Source organism: Bos grunniens, chromosome 12 (genome assembly GCF_055505025.1).
Source record: "Bos grunniens cultivar Pamir isolate PY7600 chromosome 12, Bosgru_T2T1.0, whole genome shotgun sequence".
Lineage (NCBI taxonomy): Eukaryota > Metazoa > Chordata > Mammalia > Artiodactyla > Bovidae > Bos > Bos grunniens.
The window spans coordinates 23,780,408-23,786,407 of record NC_141176.1 but is presented as its reverse complement, the minus strand read 5'-3'; positions in this window follow the sequence as shown (position 1 = coordinate 23,786,407).

Sequence of the window (6,000 nt, the reverse complement as noted above, 5' to 3'; positions counted from 1 at the left end):
TTTAACTACTTGATATTCTCAAAACCACGTGCACACTGGATTTTTTTTTCCTCTCTATCCAGAATGTTGCCCTCTCTTCACTACTCACCACCACATCTGACTCATAACCTCATGTATCCTTCCGTTAAATGTCACCTCCTCCAGGATGACTTCCATGGTTCCTTCAGGTGAAATTCAGAATCTTCTCTTATGCTTCTCTGTAATGCTATGTATGTGCTCAGGTATGTCTGACTCTTTACAGCTCTACAGACTGTAGCCCACCTGGCTCTTCTGTCCATGGAATTCTTCAGGCAAGAATATTGGAGTGAACTGCCAATTCCTCCTTCAGGGATCTTCCCAACCCAGGAATCAAACTTGCATCTCTTGTGTTTCCTGCATTGGCAGGTGAATTCTTTACCACTGCAGTACCTGGGAATCCATAACCAATCTATTTCTTCTTGAATTTTAACTTGTTCCTGCATGCATTTATTTCTCCATCAGAATATAACCTTGGGGCTAAGAGATTATCATCTGTTCATTTTTGTATTTTATATACTTCTCACAGTGTTTGTAACATGGTAGCACTTAAGTTTTTTCAAACTATAAGTCAAAATGAAGAGAAAATTCTAAGATGTGAGCTAGGAAGGGTCTTTTTCCAGTTTCTGACATGAAAATATTTCCTGTAAACAAGTGGTCTTAAATTCACTACAAATTGCTGAGCCCTTTTTGTTTTAATTTTTTTTATTTTGAAGCATGTTATTTACTTATCAACATGATTAAAGTTGAATGTCCTTGGATATGCATTCCAACAGTTTAAAAAGTCTAAATAGAGAAATACTGCTGCTGCTAAGTCGCTTCAGTCGTGTCCGACTCTGTGCGACCCCAGAGACGGCAGCCCACCAGGCGCCCCTGCCCCTGGGATTCTCCAGGCAAGAACACTGGAGTGGGTTGCCATTTCCTCCTCCAATGCATGAAAGTGAAAAGTGAAAGTGAAGTTGCTCAGTCGTATCCAACTCCTAGTGACCCCGTGGACTGCAGCCCACCAGGCTCCTCCATCCACAGGATTTTCCAGGCAAGAGTACTGGAGTGGGGTGCCATTGCCTTCTCCATAGAGAAATACAAGTGATATCAAATACCTAATTATTTTTCCTCTCTATGAGGTTTCAAAGATACACACGTTCATTGTTTTCCTCCATATAAAATAAATATGACAAAGCATAAAAGTATAAATGATTCAGGGACATATTAAGAAATGGAGGCTAAGTTAGGATTTTCCTGGAACCCCCATGTGCAGAGGCTTGCTATCAAACATGAGCACTTAGTCCAACTTCAGAGTAAACCCTCTTCCCCCACTGTCGGAAGGCAGCGTGTACAGCAACCTCACACCTTCCAGCCACTATTCGTCATCTTCAAACATGGTCATCCTAAGCTAGTCCAACGTAGAGACTGAGCTCTTCAAAGGATCCAGAAGCACAGCAAGGCTTAAAATATCACTCAACACAAAGATAATGATGCTTTGGCGAGGCTGTGTCATTTGATCGTTCATTCTTTCATAAGTGCCACTAAGTACCTCTTTGGCCAAGCGTCAGGTTTAGCTAGCAATGTGTAATTCAAATCTCCAGCGAGATTGGGCAGGAATGTGCACCGACTGATCAAGGTCCTGGCGGGATGAGAAAGCAGAGCCCTCTGGGTCAGGGTTGGGCTCCACTGCTTTATCAGTACAGGAGCCCTCCTGCGGCTAACTGGGGCCACTGCCGCTGTCTACACAGCATCCAAAAATAGGAAGCACCCGGGTTGCTATACCTGATGCCATAATCATCAATGGTCTTTCCTAATAGGAAATTGATCACGTTGAACAAAAATCAGAACCTGGTTTAAAAATGTAATAGCTACCTAGCTGTCAGTGAAAAGGTAGTAGTCTTTCAATGAACTTAAAACATTCCTAGAGTAGTGTCTGTACGTCAATCCATCTCCCGATTTATCCCCACCACCTCCTTACCCCCGGTAACCATAAGTTTGTTTTCTACATCTGTGACTCTATTTTTGTAGATGAATTCATTTGTACCCTTTTTTTTAGATTCCACAGCTAAGCAATCTCATATGATATGTGTCTTTCTCTGACTTATTTCACTAAGTATAACAATCTCTAGGTCTATCCATGTTCCTACAAGTTGACATATACACAGTACTCTACATAAAACAAAGAACGAATAAGAACCTACTATATAGCACAGGGAACTCTACTCAATGATCTGTAATGACCTATATGGGGAAAGAATCTAAAACAGAGTCTGTATCTATATATACATACATATATATTGTATATGTAACTGATTTACTTTGCTGCACACTTGAAACTAACACAACGTTGTAAATCAACCATACTTCAATAAAAAAAAATTTCTAAAAAAAAAGAATATTCCTAGAGGGGAGAAAACCCCTGGTGAGCACTGCCAATCTGTCAGGCTCTGTGGTGGGCCCTTTACCTAAAGGCTCCTGCTTTTACCTTCACCATCAGCTTATTCATTTCATGTTATTATGCCCACTTCACAGATGAGGAAACTGAGGATCAGAGAAAAGTTATAAAACTTTTTCAAGTTCTCACAGGTGAGAAGTATCACAGCTAAGATTTTAACTTAGTAATCAAATTTCCTTCCCACTAAAGCAAACATCTCTGGTTTATTCCTGGTCTCAAGCTTTCTAGGTCTTATAAGCCCCCTTTTCCTTACTCTAACCGTCTTTCTCTATTCTCCATCTCCTTCTCCCTTATGCTTTCTAAAGCTTTCAGAAAATGTACCAACTTCATTGCATGCCTCTCAAGATTTTGTTTCTAATCTTCAAAAATGCCAACCAAGTACAAGTGAATTTTGGACTCATTGTTTGGAAATTGCACACTTTCTTGTGCTAGGAACCATTTCCAAACATAAGGAAATCAACCATTCTTCAGAGTAGATTCAGAAACAGGTCAAAGAGAAAACACTGGGCTTATTGAACAGTTGTTTCCTTGGAGAGAAGTTCTCACCAGCAGCAATGGGTGCAAATGTATCCTCAATATTCATTGTTGTTCTGTCACTCAGTCATGTCTGACTCTTTGCAACACCATGGACTGCAGCATGCCAGCCTTCCCTGTCCTTCATTATCTCCTGGAGTTGGCTCAAACTCATGTCCATCAAGTCAGTGATGCCATCCAACCGTCTCATCCTCTGTTGCCTTCTTCTCCTCCTGCCCTCAATCTTTTCCAGCATCAGGGTCTTTTTCATTATACTTCACCCATATATGTGTATAATGTCCTAAAACTCCACCATATCTCCAAATAAAGCTATTTCACCCTGGCTTTTTGCAGAAAACAAATATTTCATTAGACTTTCACTGATTGTTTTTTCTTAATTCTAATTTTTCAGGTCAATGAGCAATAGCAACCAGAGAACAAATTTGCGTAAAAGACTTAAATTTCTGGAAATGTTTGCTAGCTGTATGCCAGGTATATGTGAGTATTTATTTTCTGATATGTACCAAGATTTGAATTTTTAGACTTTTGGATTATAAAGGTAAACTACAAATGTTCATATTTGCTAGCGATTCCCCATCAGTCTCCTCACTGCCATCTCACACTCTCCATATACTGCCCTTCATCAAAGACTACAGTACCTGCTGCTGGATTGGCTGTCTTTCCACCCACGTTCCGTCATCATCCTGACCAATAGCATCATCATTGACAACACATACGATCTCTCAGAAAACCAGCTCCTTGAACTCCAAGGATATTCACCTCCATTCAACTTCAAATGCCCTCAGACCATCGTTCCAAACTAGTTAGTGTTATCGCCCAGAATGGTTGATGCCTGTGAAACCCGAATCCCAAGGCTGCTGGGAACAACTGAGAAACAATCACGCAAACTTCTCTCAGAACAGTTTGTCTGCTGACTCACAGGGAACCTGTCTTAACTGAGCCTTCAGTTACCATCCTCTCCTACCCTAAGAAATTCCCCTTTACTCCAGAGCGTTTCTTCCACAATCTTCTGTACCTTTGCTAAAATTTCCTACCCAAACATCTTTCCCATGTTTATTTTTCATTTACTTATTTCTTCATTATAAAATATTTACTGAACACCTATAATTGGTCAGATCCTAAACTCAGGGTCTCAACTCCCACTTTGCAAAGAAAATGGGGTCCATTAGAGAGGTAAGTCTTCAGTTTCTTGTCACGTCATCTACGAAGTACGTGGCACCCCTACCCCTCTTTTCTGGCTTCTCTGTATCAGAAGGGGTTCCCACACTGCTGAAGATGTTTCCATCTTTCCGTCTATACTTGGTTTCTTCATTCCTTCCAGGCTGCTCTTCTTTATCCCAGCCTTTCCCTTGCCATTGGCTCCATGTAAGCTGCACAGAAACATCTCAAATATTTCTAAGTTAAAAACAAACTGAGCAAAGAAACAACAACAACAAAAACCCACCTGACTGCACCTTCCTTTTTAGCTATTGCCTTCTTTTTTTCATCTACTTCTCCACCTCCCATTCACTCCTGAACTTTTTGTTTGTTTGTTTTTTGGCCATGAACATATGGGATCTTAGTTCCCTGACCAGGGATCAAACTCTCATTCCCTTCACTGGAAACACAGAGTCTTAACTACAGGACCTCCAGGGAAGTCCCAACATGCCTCCACTTCTTGCAAACCAGCTTGCCTTCCCATCACTCTATAAAGCATTGCTCACCAAGGTTACCAGCAATCTCTCTGTTACTATACGCAATGGACACCTGATAGTCTTTATCTTACATCACCTTTCACAAATGTTTGGCACTCTTGGCCACACTCTATCTCTTGACTTCAGAGACACCTTGTGCCCCTAGTTTTATTACCTTCTCAGATTCTTGGTGGGTTTGTCATTCTCTCTGCCCTTTGCCTTCAGGTTAAAGTCCAAAGTTACTACCATGGCAAACCTTTGTCTTCTTCCCAGAGGCTCCTGCCTCTTCATCGTAACACACTCAGCTTTGCTTTTCTTTCTCCCCAACACCTTCCCTTTCCACTTTTGTCTGATGATGCCTACCCATGGAAAGGTATACCACCTTCTCTAAAACTCTTTCTCATCCTGCCATAGAGCTAATCACACTGTACTGAAACTGCCTCTGGTGGCTCACATGGTAAAAAATCTGCTTGCGATGCAAGAGACCCGGGTTCAGTCCCTGGGTTGGGAAGATCCCCTGGAGAAGGGAATGGCAACCCACTCCAATATTCTTGCCTGGAGAATTCCATGGACAGAGGGGCCAGGTGGATTATAGTCCATGGGGTTGTAAAGAGTTGGACACGAGTAAGCAACTAACACTTTCACTTTCTTTCCCCACAGGACTGCCAACTCCTTTTTTTTTTTTTAATTTTTATTTTGTTTTGTAGTATAGCTGAATAATGGGCTTCCCTGGTAACTCATTTGGTAAAAAATCCACCTGCAATGCAAGAGACCCTGGTTCAATTCCTGGGTCGGGAAGACCCCCTGGAGAAGGGATAGGCTACCCACTCACTCCAGTATTCTTGGGCTTCCCTGGTGGTTCTGGCAGTACAGAATCCCCTACAATGTGGGAGTTTTGGGTTCGATCCCTGGGTTGGAAAGATCTCCTGGAAGAGGGCATGGCAACCCACTCCAGTATCCTTGCCTGGAGAATCCCCATGGACAGAGGAGCCTGGCAGGGTACAGTCCATGGGTCACAAAGAGTCGGACACAACTGAGCGACTAAGTGCAGCACAACATGTATCTGATTAACAACATTGTGATAGCTTCAGGTGGACAGCAAAGGCACCCAGCCATTGGCAAAAGCCAAGATTACCCTAAAATATTTCACATCATCACACGTCCCATCAACATGTTGCTGTGTTTTCACTGTGCTGATACAATTGATGTCTACTAATTTATAGACGACTACAGCAATCTGAACTGTGAAGGTTGCTAATTCAAAATTATTTGAGAAATCTAAATTGTAACAGAGAAACAAAACTTGACTGATTTTAAACTGACATCATATATATTCTT